Below are 18,388 nucleotides of genomic sequence, written 5' to 3' on the forward strand. Positions count from 1 at the left end.
AAGTTTCTTCATAAATTTATTTTGTAGGGGAAGTTATCTTTTGTGAGGTTTTCTTTTTGGATAGGATTTATTTTATTTTATTTATTTGAAAGGCAGTTATAGATGAAGAGAGAAGAGAAAAAGAGATCTTCCAGCTGCTATTTCATTCCCCTAGTGGCAGTAACAGCTGGGGCCAGGCGGTCCAAAGCCAGGAGCTTCTTCTTGGTCTCCCATGTGGACCAAGCAATTCGGCACCTTCTGCTGCTTTTCCCAGGTGCAATAGCAGAGAGCTAGATAGTGGAGGACTCGAACTGGTGCCCTTAGGGAATAACTGCTAACCAGAGCCTAGATGGGATGCCGGCATCACAGGCAGCAGCTCCACCTGCTAGGCCATGGTGTCAGCCTCCCAACATCCCAGTCCAAGTGCCTGAGATCAAGTCTCACCTTCACTTACAGTCTAGCTTCCTGCAGATATCTGGGGAGTGAACCAACAGAGAAAAAATGAGTTTTTCTTTTGACTATTGCCTGAGATTGTACAGAAAGTACTCAGAAAAGCTGCAGTGGCCTAGGTATCTTATCCACTTCTGTGTCTGCAGTTTCACAGGTTATCCTGGAGTAGGACTGCCAGATAAAAGTATTCCATGAGAGATCTTAAAACCAAAACAATTATCCAAAGTTCAAACTTCAGTGGATATCTGATGTAGACCTGGTCTGGTAATTTTATCTTTTATAGCAAGTCAGTTCCAGAAAATATCAAATTCCCTGTCAAAAAGAGAATCTACCTCCTTTGGTAATTCTCACCTTTTAGAAATTTCTTCAGGACAAAGCCACTGTAAATGCATCCCACAGAAGCAACTGCAAGAAAGAGAATACAGAGACATTACAAAAATAAGCCAATTAAATGAGCCAATTAAAAATGGCAGAACACTAAAACCATGACCTTACTCATGAAGTTAGTCAAATCAAAAGCACCCAAGACATACTAAAAGGCAGTGCAGGGGTTCAGGACGAGGACTTAAAAATTACCAAGTGGCAAGTCATTTCACCTATATTCAATACTTATCTATGTTTTTCATTCTCTGGTTCATTTCCCAAATGTCCACAACGGCTGGAGCTGAGCCAATCAAAAGCCAGAAGGCCAAAAACTTCTTACAGGTCTCTCATATGGGTACAGGGGCCCAAGCTCTTGGGCCATCCTCCACTGCTTTCCCAGGCCACAGCAGGGAGCTGGATTAGAAGTAAAGCAGCCGGGACACGAACTGGCACTCATATAGGATGCCGTCACCACCATAGCACCTGCCTCAAAAAACTGGCCCCCTTTAAACCAATTTTACTCTTAAATAGAATACACTTTATTCAGTTATCAGATAAGAATCTCTGTCCCCAAAACTCTGAATCTACCCATAAGAACACTGGGCGCTTCAATACTGTGCAGTAGAGGGCAAAGGAGACAGTGGTCACCTAGGAGGAGAGGCTGAAGATCACCAAAGGCTCTTGCCTCCAAATGGAACATGTTCCTCCCTCGAGGGACAGCAGGAAAGAGATCTCCCCCTCAGTCTCCACAAGAACCCGATTCTACAACCTCAACTTTATTTTTTTAAAGATTTATTTGATTTTTATTGGAAAGGCAGATACACAGAGAGTAGAGACAGAGAGCAAGATCATCCATCCGTCTACTGGTTCACTGTTCCGGCCAGCAGAGCCAGTAACGTGGACACGGTGAGGGCCTGGGGATGAGGCACCAATAGGAGACCAGTGATGGTGGAAGTCTCTCTGAAGTCTCCCTTTATTACTGCTTATATACTCTTTCCCCCAAGCCCTTTAACGGAACAATAGGATGCCAATGAGTCCGATTAGACCAGGTGCTTTTAGCCGAGCCCATTTCCTGCAGTGCTCAGCTTAACCAGTGCTAATCAACTCCTTAGCTCACAACAGTTCACTTCCTAAGTGGCTACATCGGCCTGAGTTGAGCCAATCCAAAGCCAGGAGCCAGGAGCTCTTCTGGGTCTCCCACATGGTGCAGAGTCCCAAGGCTCCGGGCCGTCCTCGACTGCCTTCCCAGGCCACAAGCAGGGAGCTGGATGGGAAGTGGGGTTTCCAGGACACAAACTGGCACCCATATGGGATCCTGGCACGCGCAAAACTAGAACTTTAGCCACTAGTTTACCATATTGAGCCCATGATCTGAGATTTAAAATCAAACTTAATGGCACAACTTCACATTTCCAAGTGAAAATGGAAAACTGAGCATACACACACACACACATCTATATTCACTCCTGAAATCACAAACAACATAAAAGGGACTTACCCAAAGGCACAAGCTCACAAGGATAGAGAATAACAAAGATAATTATAACAACATTTTAGAAACTGAAAAGCAGATGGACTAATACAAACCAATGTAAAAATCTAAAAAATGGAATTAGTAGGGGAGAAGACAAAAGACCGAAAAAGAAGCTCAATTACACAACAAAATCCCCCGACCCAAAAACTCAGCAAAGGCACTAAAAGAAACCTCTGGAAAGAGGAGTGAGGCAGCAGCTAAAACCATGGTATACAGCTGAAAAATCAGTGTAAGTAGTTCTCAGATCACCTCCTCGCCTCAGCATCCTAGGGACCTGCCCTTTCTAATCTTGCTGCAAGGCAGAGGGGAAGTCATTTTTTGAAAACAGTAGAAGGATGGGCTTTGTAGGATTAGAATCAAAGTTGTCCTAACAGAAAAGTGGATTTAGTGAACGTAAACACTGGGTGCCATTTTCCCTCACTCCCAGACCTCTAGCAGACAGGCTCCGCCTCAACTCTTGGCCATACAAAGAGTAAAAACCTAAAAACGATGAAGAGAAGAGTTTCTCCTGATAAGTTACAGATTTTTATAATCTCTTCAAAATAAGCAGACAACCAAAAAACTGTAAGATGTCTAAAGAAAATATCTAACAGGAAAAACAGAAACCAGACTGATTATAAAGGGGAATAGAGAAAAAAACAGGTACTAGGTAGAGAAAGTTTTTTTGAAAAGAATCTGTATACTCCTCATAAATATGAGAGAAGTCACAGCAGTCCTGAAATACACGTGGGAAGCTATAAAATGGCATAAAGCATGAGGGCAGTTAAGACGCCCCTCCGCGGGGGCTGGCATCCACGGGAACTGGGTCTGAGGGCTGGCCTACCAGGGGTCTAGAGAGTGACGGACATCACGTGGACGTGTTGTCTGGTCCCAGAGTGCCTGTTCAAGGTTTGGTCAACTCTACTGCCAACTCCCATGCAAGGATGAATAACATACCATAAACACGAAACACAGGGCGGCTCCTGTAATTCAGCAGAAGACCCCAAGTATCTCACTGTGCTGAGGAACAGGCCAAGTTCTCCAGCAAGTGCCTCAGCCCACGGACATACTGAGATAGACATGGACAGCCAACGGCCATTAGAAATAAGATCCATCTCTCCTACAAGGAACTCAACAACATCTCAGGAAAAAACAAAACCACCCAAGCGACACCCTCAGGACATTCTTCCCCACACTGGGATAACGGGACAACATGGGAAGATAACCTCCATCCTGAGGTGCTAATGTGGTCTGAAAGCAGTTTCCTTCAGTCTCCCACCATGGGCCCCAGGGAGGAGTGGGGGGCCAAGGGGGAGGCAAAGACCTCTCCCTCACCTTCCCTCCCCTTACCCCTACCCCCTCCATTCTGACCAGTGGCTCCATAATTCGCTTTGCAGTCACCTCACCTCTGTAACAAACATTAAAAATAAAATGTAATAAAATATATTATTCACTAGGGGTATGCACATTCCATATCAGAGTACCAGGGTTCAAGTTCCAGCTCTGCTTCTGATTCCAACTTCCTGCTCACACACACCTGGGGGCTCAAACGGCCGGAGCACCCATGACCCACGCTGAGAGCCAAGCTGAATTCCTGGTTTCTGTCTTTGACCTGGCCCAGGCCAAGCTATTATGAGCACTGCGGCAGTGGACCAGTGGCTGAGAGATTTTATATATATATATATCCCTTTCTGCTATTGAGATACATAAATTTGTTTTATTTAATAGGTAAAGAGCTCTTGGAAATAAAAATTGTAATAGAAGAAAAGAGAACTGTTGTGGAAAAGTTGAAGAAAAAAATTGAGAACATTCCTAGTAAAAGGAGATGAAAAGTAACAAAAGAAAAGATTGTTTCGTAAAAAGCAGTAAAGTCCAATAAATAAATAACAAAAGTTCTAGAAGAAGTGAGAATACAAGTGAAGATTTCTTAAGTCCAAAACACATGAGTTCCTTACTGAAAAGGCGCCTGAGGACCAAACATAACGGATAAAAACCAACCCACAACATGACACATCATCGTGAATTTATTCACAAAGGCTACAATAAATATTGCTGGTGCTCACACATGAAATGAAAATGAATAAATAATGGCCCAGTACTGTGGTATAACAGGTTAGGCCACCACTTGAGATGCCATCTTCCCATATGGGCATTGGTTCATGTCCCAGCTTCTACACTTCTAAACCAACTCCCTGCTAATGGCCTCGAAAATGTAGAAGACGGTCTAACTGTCCTGCCACCCATGTGAGACCCAGATGAAGCTTCTGTTTTGGGCCTGGCTCAGCCCTAGCCACTGCAGACATGTGGGGAGTGAATGAGTGGCTGGGAGATACCTCTAATTCTTTGAAATAAATAAATTCAGAGACAGGCACAATGTTTCAGCTTCATAATCCTCCTCCTTCCAGCACCATTATCCCATTTAGGCACTGGCTTGTGTCCTGGCTACTCCACTTCCCAGCCAACTCCTGATTTATGACTGAGGAAGCAGCCACATGGGAAACCTGGAAGAAGCACCTGGTTCCTGGCTTCTAATCATCTCAGCTCTGGCCATTGTGACCATTTGGGGAGTGAACCAGTGGATGGAAGATCTTTATGTCTCTCCTGCTCTATGTAAATCTGCCTTTCCAATAAAAATAATCAAATCTTTAAAAACAAAAAATAAATTAAAATGTTTTCAAAAAGAGACTAAATTCTACCTAACTGGATGAGAATAGAAATAAAAATCTATGATTTCCAAGTCACCCCATAAGTCTTGCTCTCTTTCTCTCTCCCAAGCTAAATGTAGAGAACTTAGGGAACTCAGATGATGCATTCGAACAGAAATGACAAGAATCCTTTATGAAACAAAATATACCACTGTACACATCCATGTGACTGTAAAAATAAGAAAAAATAAACATTTTACATTAAGCTACTAAAATTTCAGGGTTATCTGTAGCAAGAAACCCAGCATTATTTATTGTAATTAACACAAGAATAGAGAACAGAATCTATAAGCTAACAGAGAGGAAAAGTTACAAAAAGAAGATGCAGAAAGACTAGAGTTTTCAACAGTAACACCTGAAGTTAGAAGACAGCATCGCAGTGTCATCAAAAATTGAATAACACACTTTTGCTTAGAATCCCGTACCCATTGGGCTCAACACAGTGGCTTAGTACCTAAGTCCACACCTTGCTGTGCCTGGATCCCATGTGGGCACCAGTTCACATCCCAGATGCTTCACTTCCCTTCCAGCTCCCTGCATGTGGTCTGGGAAAGAGGTGGAGGACAGCCCAAAGCCTTGGGACCCTGCACCTGCGTGGGAGATCTGGAATAATCTGGAAGAAGTTCTTGGCTCCTGGCTTCGGATCAGCTCAGTTCTGGCTGTTGTGGCCACTGAGGGAGTGGGGAGTTGGAGATGGAAGATACCAACATCTTACATGGGCACCAGTTCATACATACATATGTCATACTTTCTGTTTTAAAGATATCTTTACATTAACAAATATATATATATATCTTTACATGCATCAGTAGATAAATGACAAAGATATAATACATGTGGAATTGCTTATAGAGTTAGATGTAAATTCAACCAGTGTAGTGTTGTGTCTGTGTGTTTGAGGGTTTATATATACGAAGTAAATTGTATAATTTTTTTTCCTTGCTTTCAAAAGAAAAAAAAAACAAAAACACTTTTTTGCAGTTCTCATCTTGGCTGCTGCACAGATCCTGTCCCTGCTAACGACTCGTGGGAGACTCAGACGGAGCTCTTGGCTTCAGCCTGGTCCAGCACTGGCCATCGTACCAACCTGAGGAGTGAACCAGCTAACAGAAGGTCAATCTCTCCTTCTCTAGTTCTTTCAAAATAAGTATTTTTTAAAGATTTATTTATTTATTTTGGAAAGTCAGATATACAGAGAGAAGGAGAGACAGAGAGGAAGATCTTCCATCCATTGATTCACTCCCCAAGTGGCCACAGGGGCTGGAGCTGAGCTAATCCAAAGCCAGGAGCCAGGAGCCTCTTCCGGCTCTCCCATGTGGGTCCAGGATCCCAAGGCTTTGGACCATCCTCGGCTGCTTTCCTAGGCCACAAGCAGGGAGCTGGGAAGCAGGGCCACCGGGATTCAAATTGACTCCCATAAGGGATCCTGGCACATACTAGGCAAGGACTTTAGCCACTAGGCTACTGTGCCAGGCCCTCAAAATAAATAAATATTTTTTAAAAACATGTATAGCCTCCCCCAACTATAGGGTAGTTTGGAGGTGGGCCAGACTTGGCTAAGCTCCAGCAGCTGCTAGCGCTGATGAGAGCCAGAATGGGTATGAGACAGGTTGGGTTAGACAGTGGCACCCAGAACTCACTGGAACACAGGAGAGCTGGGTCTGGGGGTGAGCTATACTGGGCTAGGTTGTAGCACCCATTGGTGAGAGCCACAGCACTCACTGGCTCACATGAGACCCAGGGTTGGGACTGGGCCTGGTAGAGAAACTTGGAGAATTCCTCTGATAGGCCACAGCTCCCACTGGTGAACATGAGAGCCACAGCTGGGGAGAAGACAGGACAGGCTAGGTTGCAGCACCTGTCAGCATACATGAGGGCCAGGTGTGGGGTTGGGCTGGGTTGAGCTAGCTCACAGCATATGCTGGCATAAACAAAAGCTAGGATAGGGTGTAAGTCAGGCTGGGCTGGACAACATCCACCAACTCGCATGAGGGCTAAGGCTGGGTATGGCCCAGGCTGGGCTAGGCTGCCTCACCTGGCAGCAACAGCTGGGGCTGGGGGAAGGCCATCTTAGACTGGGCCCCAGCACCCACTGGCACACATAAGACCCAGGGCTGGGTATGGGCCTGGGAGAGGAACTTCAGGGACTCCCCTGGTGAACCAGTGCCTGCACTGGTGAGCCCGAGAACTAGGACTGAGGCACATCCCAATCCAGGCAGGGAAGTAGAACCCATCAACTGGCATGTGCTCTCAGCCTGGGGGCAGGCCACCCTAATCAAAGGCCCACATGGGTGTGCATACTTCCCAACCAGTAAACAATATGAAAAATAAGATTAAAAATTGAAAGAAAGAATGTAGCGCCTCTAGGAGAGAACAAGTTGGGAAAAGGAAACATGCAGAGATTTATATAAGTTTTTTTTAAAGATTTATTTTATTTTTATTACAAAGTCAGATACACAGAGAGGAGGAGAGACACAGAGGAAGATCCTCCATCCGATGATTCACTCCCCAAGTGAGTGCAACTGCCAATACTGTGCCGATCCGGGGCCAGGAGCCAGGAGCTTCCTCCAGTCTCCTACATGGGTGCAGGATCCTAAAGCTTTGGGCCATCCTCAACTGCTTTCCCAGGCCACAAGCAGGGAGCTGGATGAGAAGTGGAGCTGCTGGGATTAGAACCGGCGCCCATATGGGATCCTGGCGCGTTCAAGGTGAGGACTTTAGCCGCTAGGCCATGCCGCCGAGGCCCAGATTTATACAAGTTTTTTAAAGAAGTCTCACAGAACTATTTTATGTTTTACAATTACATATATCTGTAACCTTATCTAATATTAAAAATCAATGTTTACATTTTTCTTATAAAAATTATGCAGATCTCTACATTCTAACATGAAACGCTACCCATAAAATATCACTACTAAAAAACCTGGATGTGCCTGGTGTTATGGCACAGCAGGTGAGGCTGCTGCTTGGATACCCACCCCTGACATCGGAATCCCGAGTCAAGTCCCAGCTGTTCCTCTTGTAATCCAGGTGCCAGATGACATGTCTGAGGAGAATCAGATGATGCCCCCAGTCCTGGCGCCCCTGCCGCCCACAAGGGAGACCAAGATGGAGTTTCTTAATCCTGGCTTCTGCCTGGTCCAGCCTTAGCTATTGCAGGCATTGGGGAGTGTATAAGCAGATGGTACTTCTCTCTCCCCAACCCACCACCCACGATTCACTCCCCAACCTAATCTTGTCACTTCTTCTTCCAAATATATAAATTTTACATTTAAAAATAAACAGAATAGGGGCTGTTGCTGTGCAGATAAAAGTGCCACCTGCAATACCGGCTCATGTCTTGGCTGCTCTACGTCCAGTCCAGCTCCCTGCTTATGGCCTTGGGACTCTGCACCTATGTGGGAGGCCCTGGCTCCTGGCTTGGGACCAATCCAGCTCCGCCAGGGGCAGCTACTTAAGGAGTGAACCAGCAGATGGAAGATCTCTATCTTTGTCTCTCACTCTCTCTATATAACTATACCTTTCAAATAAATAAGTCTTTGGAGAAAGGGAGAGATTACAACTAATTGAAATTTTAAATAAACTGTCACATAAGTTACGACAAAACAAAGATTAAAAATCAGTCATTTTTGCCCCTCTACTTACTGGTTGTTTTGCAGTGAAGGATGCTTGCTTGCTTCTTAGAAGTTGATGCTTTGATGGAAATTACTAGCTGCCCTTCTAGCAATGCTCCCTTGGATACTCCTGTTTCACACGACCAGTAAATTATTAAATATTTCAAAATCTGAAAAGAGCACAATACAAAGAAAACACAATCTTCTTTAGAAATCACGGTAATAATAAACTTGCTTAATAGCGTTCAATTCACAACCCTTGTTTCCCTGCAAAAACTGTAGTCCTGTTTGTAAAATATCAGCTTTACATGTGTTCATGGCAGAGCACCATGACTCCATAGAATAACTAGTTGAGTGACAGAAGACACAATTCCATATAGTGTCCCAATGAGACAGGAAATTGAGACAATAAATGGCTTTATTTAGAGGGCAAGTTCATCTGGAAATAATACTGAGAGAAAAAAATTAAGTGGGAGTTTATTTTTCTTATTTCTTTTTTTCCTCCGAATATGTGCCAGCATGAAGACTATGAATAACAGTGCCATTTGGTTATGAATCATCTTTACCTGTCATTAGGCCTACTTTTTTAAGGGTCCAAACATTTAAGAAGCATTTAGCCTAGAGGCTAAGACACCAGCTGGGACATCTCATCCCATATCGAAGTTCACCCCCAGCTCCAGTTCCTGATGCCGGCTGCCAGTACAGAGCCTGGGAAGCAGTGGTCCGGACGGAAGTAATCAGGCTCCTGTCATCACATGGGGGACCTGAAGCGTGTCTGGCTCCTGCTTCAAGCCTAGCTCAGCCCCACGGTGGACATTTAGGCAGTGACTCAGTACATGAAAGCTCTGTTTCTAACTTCCTCTCAAACAAGCAATTTTTGAAATATTTATTTAACTTGAAGTCAAAATTGCAGAGAGGGAAAGACAGCAAAGAGATCCTCCATTTGTTGGATCATTCCCCAAATGGCTGCAATGGCCATAACTGAGCCCCTCTGAAGCCAAGAGCTTCTTCTGGGTTTCCCAGTGATGCAAGATCCAAGGACCTGAGCCATCCTTGGCTGCTTTCTCAGGCCTGGGAGCCGGATCAAATGTGGCGAAGCTGCGACTTGAACTAACATCTATATGGGATGCAAGGCCACAGGCAGGGGATAAGCCTGTTATGCCACTGAGCCAGCCCCAAACAATTACTTTAAAAATAAAAAATCAGGGCCCGGCAGCGTGGCCTAGAGGCTAAAGTCCTCATCTTGAACGCACCGGAATCCCATATGGGCGCCGCTTCTAATCCTGGCAGCTCCACTTGCCATCCAGCTCCCTGCTTGTGGCCTGGGAAAGCAGTCGAGGACGGCCCAAAGCCTTGGGTCCCTGCACCCGCGTGGGAGACCCGGAAGAGGTTCCTGGTTTCTGGCCTCGAATCAGCACAGCACCGGCCGTTGCGGCTCACTTGGGGAGTGAATCATCGGACGGAAGATCTTCCTCTCTGTCTCTCCTCCTCTCTGTATATCTGACTTTGTAATAAAATAAATAAATCTTTTTTAAAAAAATAAATTAAAAAATCAGTACTTAAACATGGCCCTACCCTATGGCCCCTCCAGGAAAATTATGATCTCTATTGTCCAAGGGAGATCGGAGCGGATCCTCACTAGGGGAGACCCCATCAGTGAGTTCCTAAGGTGGGTTCGGAGGCCTGTCTGCCAGCGTCTGCTCCCACACCTCCCGGCCCTCCCCACCCCAAGGTCGAGAACAGCTGGCGAAGGGATGCAGGCCTGGGACTCCCAGCTGCGAGGGCCACCCGCTTCTGTCACTTGCAAAATCGAGCCGGCACCCTGGCAGGTGCCCTCGTAGCCTGGTACTCTGCCGTGCCCTGCAGGCCCTCACAGGCCGCCACTGGAGTGCCCGTGCTGCACCTGGGCAAGCTCAGCGCCGCCCCTTGCTGGGCCCACTGCAGCCCCGCTGCCCAGGCTCGCGGGCACTCACGGGACACCCCTCGCCCGCCGCCTGCCATCTTGGCTCCTCCCCAGCGCGGGTTGCCTGTTTTGCTTCCCACTTCCTCTCCCAGGCGTGAGGTGTGTGGAAAACTCGCGGGGTTCCAGTCAGGCCAAGCCCGACGCTGCCATCTATACGAACCCCTTCTCCAGGTCCCCAGAGCAGCTTGCTGCACCCTGGTGCCCTCCGCGGGAAAGTGGGGGTGCGCGGTCTCATGTGGGAGGAGGGGGTGAATCCCCTCAACCAGGGACGCCCCGCGCCCCCAAGCCTGTGTCATCTGGCTCCTCACACACATTCCTGCACTTTTCTGCCTCTGGCACCCCAAACAACCCCGGACCCCTCTGCCCAAATTTGGCGGTCTCCTCAGAAAAGTGTCCTTCTGAGCTTTTCTTGTCCCCTCCGGGCATCACCTCGCTGACGGCCACGGCGGTGCCCTCCATGGCCAGCGGGAATCCGCGCGACGCCCCACTGCACGCCGCCTTCTCCTCCGCCTCAGCCCGAAGCCTCGCCCGGCCGCGCGACCCCTCGCTTCCCGCCCGCGCGGACGCCCCGCCCACTGCCGGCCGCGCCTGCGCACACGCTCCCTGCCCCGTCCCGCCGGCTGGAGCTGCTGCCGCTGCCCGGGGCCGTGGGCGGACAGGGGCCGGGGGCGTGGGCCGGGGCCGGGGGCGGGGGCCGGGCGGGCGGGGGCCCGGGCCGTGGGCGTGGGCTCGGGGGACAGGGGCCCGGGGCCAGGGACCGTGGGCGTGGGCCCGTGGGCGGCGACCACGGTTTCTGGGTGAGCCGGAACGCGGCCAGGACAGCACTCCACCCTCTTCCCAGAGACTTTCCCACGGTTTGGCAGGGCCGAGGAGTTTCACCGCTTTCAAAGCACTCAGCTCTTCCTCAGCGCTTTCAAGGCGGGGAGAAGCTGTTGGGTTTGCTACCCGTTCCCCAAGTCGGCCTCAGTTTGTACAGGACAGGGGTTGGGCGTTTGAATCCTATCTTTAACAACAACGACAAAACAGGACTGCTGATTAAAACTGAATTTCAAAGAAGGAATTTATTTTTAGTGTACAGTTATCTCATGCAATGTTTGAAACATGTGCTTTGGGCCCGGTGCGCATCCCTAGCAACTAAAGTTCTAGCCTTTGAACACACTGGGATCCCATATGGGCGCCGGTTCTAATTCCAGTGGCCTCGCTTCCCATGCAGCTCCCTGCCTGTGGCCTGGGGAAGCAGTCCAGGACGGTCCAAAGCCTTGGGACCCTGCACCCGCATGGGAGACCTGGAAGAAGCTCCTGGATCCTGACTTCAGACTGGCTCAGCTCTGGCCATTGAGGCCACTTGACAAGTGAACCGGCAGATGGAAGATCTTCCTCTCTGTCTCTCCTCCTCTCTGTATAGCTAACTTTGCAATAAAAAAAATAAAATAAATCTTAAAACAAAAACGTGTGCTTCAGAGACTATATAGGAATCTAATATTCAGCACTAGACACCCTGGATTTGACCTGGCCACGCGTCCCAAGCCTCTCCCCTAGCCGTGTCCAGGTGGTCCCAGTCTTGCTCCATCCCACCCCCCCACTCCCCGCTACTAGTGGTACCAGGCAGTGTCCCCACCCTTGTCCTCCATCCCAAAGGCAGCAGCTGGTTTTTCCAGGGTTCTCCCCGAGCAGAGACACGGGTTTTCCGCGAGTTGCCGGCCGTGGGACTCAGCAGGTCTCAGGGAGGAGCCTGGTTACTGGAGCTTCAGCCAAATGAAAACCCTGCTGAGTGAGAAGCCTGCCTGACTGGGTGTTGCCCAAGAAGAATGGGTGGCACCAGGTGTTGGCTACTTTCCTTCAGGGAAAATTCTTCCACCTCAGCTGCAAGCAGTCAGGATTGGACAGGGCAGCCTGGGTAGCTGGCAGTAGGCCTGCCCAGTGTGCAGCCCAGGTGCCACGCCAAAGAACATGTCTGTTGAGATTTGAGTCATTGCTTGCTGCCAGCTGCCGACGCTCTGCCCTACGGCCCCTCCTTCCTCACAGGTGCTCACAGGTAGACCAGTTGGAGAAACTCTTTTTTAAAAAAATAGAAAAATTCATCCTGACCATGAGGATGTAAGGGAGTGGGCATTAGGGGCTCGCAGGGATAGGTCTGTCTGTCCTTCTCTCAGACACACACGCATGCGCACATGTGCACCCTCTGTAGGAAAAGTTTTCAGGAGAAGGTGAGTCATCATTGTTGAACGATAATTCAATATTATGAATATTGTGATTATTGAGTCTTTGCTTGGGATACCACTAGCTCGTTCCATGAATTTGTCACTCGCACAAGCCTTGTCAAATCAGTGCCACCATTGTACCTCTTTGCTGGGTGAGGAGGAACTTTTTTTAAAATTTTATTTATTTTTATTGGAAAGGCAGATATAGAGAGAGAGGAGGAGAGACACAGAGGAAGATCTTGCATCTGATGGATGCTGGAGCTGAGCTAATCCGAAGACAGGAGCCAGGAGCCTTCCCCAGGTCTCCCACACTGGTGCAGGGGCCCAAGGCTTTGGGCTGTCCTCAACTGCTTTCCTAGGCCACAAGCAGGGAGCTGGATGGGCAGCTGGGCTGCCGGGAATAGAACCAGCGCCCACATGGGATCCCAGTGTGTGCAAGCCGAGGACGTTAACCTCTACATTACCACGCTGGGCCCAAAGAGGAACTTTTGAAATAGATCCCATTGAATGTGTTGGCCTACCAGAAAAAGGCTCCACCTTGAAAACTGCAGTGGGAGTGCAGAGTGGAGAAATAGTGGCCCTGACCAAAAACTCCCAGGTGCGGGGGCTGTCCCAACTTCCAGTCCCTGGCCTTGGAATGAGCCGGGTATTGGCAGTGCAGCACCTTGCCCGAGCCTAGAGGCAACCAAGGCCTAACAGATGTTGCCAGAGGCAGCTGCCCTTGCAACCCAACCTAGGCAGCTACAGGAAAGAAGCCGCTGATACAGGAATCTTACAAGAGGACTTCATTTTTTGTTGTTTTTAAGGTTTTTTTTATTATTCTTATTATTTGAAAAGCAGATTTACAGAGAACAGGTGAGATAGAGAAGAGAGATATTCCATCTGCTGGTTCACTCCCCAAATAGCCAGCTGTTAGCTAGAGCTGAACGGATCTGAAGCGAGGAAGCAGCAGCTGCTTCTGAGTTTACCACACAGGTAGAGGGTCCCAAAGACTTGGGCCATGTTGCACTGCTTTCCCAGACCATCAACAAGCAGCTAGATCAGAAGTGAAGCAGCCGGGCCTGGTGCAGTACCCTAGTGGCTAAAGTCCTTGCCTTGAACGCCCCAGGATCCCATATGGGCACCAATTTGTGTTCCGACTGCCCCACTTTCCTACCAACTCCCTGCTTGTGGCCTCAGAAAGCAGAAGATGACCCAAAGCCCTAGGATCCTGCGTCCACATGGTAGACCAGGAAGAAGCTCCTGGCTCCTGACTCCTGGCTCTGGATCAGCTCAGCTCCAGCCATTGTGGCCACTTAGGGAGTGAACCAGCAGATGGAAGATCCTTCTCTCTGTCTCTCCTCTCTGTAAATTTGATTTTCCAATGAATAAATAAATAATAAAATCTTAAAAGAAAAAGAAGTGAAGCAGCCAGAACTAGAACCTGTGTCCGTAGGGAATGCCGGCACCAGCAGATTAGCCTGTTGAGCCACTGTGCTGATCTTGAGACGTGATGTACAAAGCCTTATACTCAGGCATGATTTGGGTTGTTGGAGTTTTAAGATTTGTTTGAAAGAGTTACAGAGAAAGGTAGGGAGACAACCACAAAAAGAGATCTTCCACCTGTTAAAATTAATTCCCCAAATAGCCACAACAGCAGGGCATCCAGGTCTCCCACGAGGGCAGCAGAAGCCCAGTTATTTGGGCCATTTTCTGCTGCTTTCCCAGGCACATCGGCAGTGAGCTAGATCGGAAGTGGGGCAGCCAGGATTTCAAGCAGCACTCATTTGGGGGATGTTGGCATTCTAGGTGGCAGTTTAACCTTCTACAACACAACAGACCTAACCTTTGGTCAGTGCTGACTCAGTTAAGCACTCTTCACATTGTCTAGCCCTCCCCTGCAGGGGAGGTGTTGTAACCCTCCATTCACAAGGGATGGAAATGAGGTCTCAAGAAGAGGTTGCGTGACACTTCAGTCTGCAAATATCAGAGCCAGAATTGAAGCAAGGACCTATCTTTACCCTCTTGCCCACCTTCCCACAGCCACCCCGTGCACTTGCCACCTGGCTGGGACCTGTTCCGCTGCTTGTGAACTTTATACTGTGAAACATCAGCATTGTCAGAGCATGCTGGTCCCTCTTGTGAAAACGCTGAGCAGCCGGGCCCAGCACAGTAGCCTAGTGGCTAAAGTCATTGCCTTGCATGCCCGAGATCCCACATGGGTGCCTATTCTATTCCCAGCAGCTCCACTTCCCATCCAGCTCCTGCTTGTGGCCTGGGAAGTCAAAGATGGCCCAAAGCTTGGGCCCCTGCACCAGTGTGGGAGACCCGGAAGAAGCTCCTGTGTCCTGGCTGTGGATCAGCTCAGCTCTGGCTGTTGCAGCCGCTTGGAGGGTAAATCATTGCACGAAAGATCTTTCTCTGTGTCTCTCCTCCTCTCTGTATATCTTACTTTCCAATAAAAAATAATAAAAAAAAAATCTTTAAAGAAAAGCTGAGCATCCAATGAATATGGGCATCCTCCTCTCACAGTGAGGCTTGGCTGGCTCGGCTCTCAGCCCTTCTGGCCATCGCTGTGTGTGCTCACCCTGTTTGTAAGTAATGTGCTAATCACCCTATTTGCAGGGTTAGTAATATGCTAATGGATTCAACGTTTTGCCAAGACTGGGTCCCTTAGAGAGAAAGCCAGAAGAGGCTTGTAGAGGTGATCAGCCAGTCTCCAAAAAGAAGAAATATGAGACCCAACGAAATTAAATGACCTTGGGGGTCGACAAGGTAGTAGATCAGGCAAATTCTCTGTCTATGGTGCTGGCAACCCACAGGGGCGCTGGGTCTAGTCCCGGCCACTCCCTACTAATATGCCTGGGAAAGCAGTGGAAGATGGCTCAAGTGCTTGAGTCTCTGTTCCCATGTGGAAAACCAGGAAGAAGCTCCTGGCCTCAGATCGGCTCAGCTCTGGCCACGGTTGTCATTTGGGAAGTGAACCAGTGAGTGGAAGATCTCTGTCTCTCCATCTCTCCATAATTCTGGCTTTTGAGTAAAAATAACAAAATCTTTATTTTTAAGATTTTATTTATTGTTTATTGGAGAGTCAGATACACAGAGAGAGGGAGGAGAGACACAGAGGAAGATCTTGCATCCGATGATTCACTCCCCAAGTGGCTGCAATGGCTGGAGCTAAGCTAATCCGAAGCAAGGAGCCAGGAGCCTCTTCCGGGTCTCCCACACAGGTGCAGGGTCCCAAGGCTTTGGGCCGTCCTCAACTGCTTTCCCAGGCCACAAGCAGGGAGCTGGATAGGAAGTGGGGCTGCCAGGATTAGAACCAGCACCCATATGGGATGCTGGCGTGTGCAAGGTGAGGACTTTAACTACTAGGCTACTGCTCTGGACCCAACTAAATCTTAAAAAAAAAAAAAAAAAAAAAAAAGAAATCACATGAGGCCACCAGGCCAACCGAGGAGCTTTAGGATTTGGGTCTGGATGTTTCCATCACTGACCCTGTGCAGTGTCTGTGAGGCTCCCGTTTGTCCCAGTCTTGGAAAACAACGTAATCTGCTTCCAAGTCTCCTCCCACCTCAGGGTTTGGATCAGTGCTTCCCGTCCATTTCTGACAGCTTATGTGTATCACCCCGAGGCCCCCCTTAGGCCCTCCCTGGTTCTCAGACCCCCTCGAGGATTCAGACACCTGTGGAGAGAGCCCCTTGGAGGTTAGATGGAAAATGTCCCTGAATTCCCACTTGAGGACTTTTCTCCTCTGGGAAAGAACCAAGTTACAGTGAAAGGAGGCTGCTCTCCATGTAGACAGTAGGAAAGGGTTAACTGCTCCTCCTGGGTCCTGAACCAAGTCTGTCCCCCACTAGTTCCCATAACCGGGTTTCCTAAAATGGAGCAGGTCCCAGGTGTCTCTCCGCTAATCACATCCTTGAAAATGGGGCCAGGAAGCCCAGATTAGCTTATCCCATCACCTTCTTGAGGCCTTTTCCACCTGGAGCTCAGAATCTGGGGCGGCTTCAGACTCACCTCCACGCGCTTCCCTGCCCGGGGTCAGGTAGGGATGTGCCAGCCCAGGGATGGCGGGTGCCAGGGGGCCAAGAGGCCGGAGCAGTGTTGACTTCTGTGTCAGTTCTTGAACTGCAGCTTCTGTTCCTCCTTCTAAGACGTATGGGCAGAGGAAGGAGTCTCCCCAGGACAAAACCAACGTTGGCGTGAACTGCAGTGACTTCTTCACCCCCCACCCCCGGCCCAATTCCTTGGGTTGCCTTCTTGCTAATAGAATGACGGACAGATTGTGATGCTGGGTAGCTTTCTGTTTTTTCTGGCTGAGTCACTGTTTGCACCATGACTCTTAATTTCTCATCTTCCAGGAGCAGGTGCAGGGCTAGCCCAGGCAATTTCCTTCCTTCCCTGTTAGCGTCCAGTTTACCTTCTGCCCCAATAACCAATCCATCTCACCGAGCAGCTCTGCCCGCTGCCATTGGATTTTCACCTTCTCTCGAAGCAGGACCAGATTTGTTCTGCCAACTGATGTCCTCTGGAGTAAAACAGCCTTGATAGTCTAGAGGCATTGGGAATGGGAACAGCCATGTAACCTGGTCACCGACGGCCAAGTGAAAGTATTAATAAGGGCCAAGAGGATCCACTTGACGTGAAGGACAGATTGGCTCATTGGGATCTTTATTATTAGCCTTATTAATGGCAAGCTCTGTCTTGATTCAGTTAATTTTACATTATAGTGAAGTACAAGAGGTCTTCAAAAAATCATGAAATATGTATACTATCAAAAAATGCATGGATTTCTTAAAAAAAATCTACAGCAAAATGAATTTAGTGTTGAAATTCATAAACTGTTCAGAGTACCCTGTACTTGGTCAGGGGTGTGGTTGCACACCACCTGTTAGGCTAGTCTGCTGAGCTGAGCTGTGGTGAATCTCCAAGGTCAATTTTAACAGCACTTTTGCCTTCTGTCTCCCCGCTTTCTTTCTTCCCAGTTGAAATGAGCCTATGGCCCCCAAAGTCCAAAAGTCTGAATTCTCCCATTTCCTCACTTTCTTTAGGTGTTAGGTTCAAGTTTTCCACAACTGAAATTAGCAAATTATCTCAGGAATTTAGATGATTTGAGGGTTTTACAATCTTGCGATTAGAAGACTTCTTAGAGGTCATTTAATCCAGTATTTCCCATATCCAAAGAAGTCACTTTTTTTTTCTAACTCATTTCCTTTATCCCCTGATATCTACAATAGAAGTGATCAGGTGCATGCTGTGTACTCGGTGTGTTTAAGGTTGGGAAATACCAACCTACTTCACATCCCTGTCCTGTGCAATAATCGTTCCAAAGCCCGTAACAGGTTAATATCCAAGTTTCACTTGCCTATCTCGCGCTGGGAAATTTGCCGTCTCAGAGCACCCACTGCCTTGGGCAAGAGTGGCTTAGTAAACCCTTTTCATTACACCAAGCTAAAATCTCTCCCCTGTCTCTGCGCCCTCTCCCACTCACTGGCCCCAGATCTGTCCTTTGAACTCACAGAGAATCGCTCTAATCCCTGTACAAAGGGGCATGAAGAATACCCGCAACTGGCATTGGTGACTTGTCACAGCGATTCAGACCTGGCCAAACGATTGAT

General features: G+C 48.3%; 1 long non-coding RNA gene across 1 annotated transcript in view; it reads right to left on the reverse strand.

Annotated features, from left to right (window-relative positions):
• LOC131480155 (uncharacterized) overlaps positions 1-11,076 on the reverse strand; it is a 49,433-nt gene extending 38,357 nt beyond the window's left edge. Inside the window, exons 1-3 of the long non-coding RNA XR_009245271.1 lie at positions 11,017-11,076; positions 8,656-8,794; positions 781-834 (exon numbers count right to left, since the gene is read on the reverse strand). This is a non-coding gene — a long non-coding RNA (uncharacterized LOC131480155). The remainder of the gene's footprint in view (positions 1-780; positions 835-8,655; positions 8,795-11,016) is intronic.
• Positions 11,077-18,388: the final 7,312 nt, after the last annotated feature.

The sequence above is a fragment of the Ochotona princeps genome, chromosome 4 (genome assembly GCF_030435755.1).
Source record: "Ochotona princeps isolate mOchPri1 chromosome 4, mOchPri1.hap1, whole genome shotgun sequence".
Classification (NCBI taxonomy): Eukaryota; Metazoa; Chordata; class Mammalia; order Lagomorpha; family Ochotonidae; genus Ochotona; species Ochotona princeps.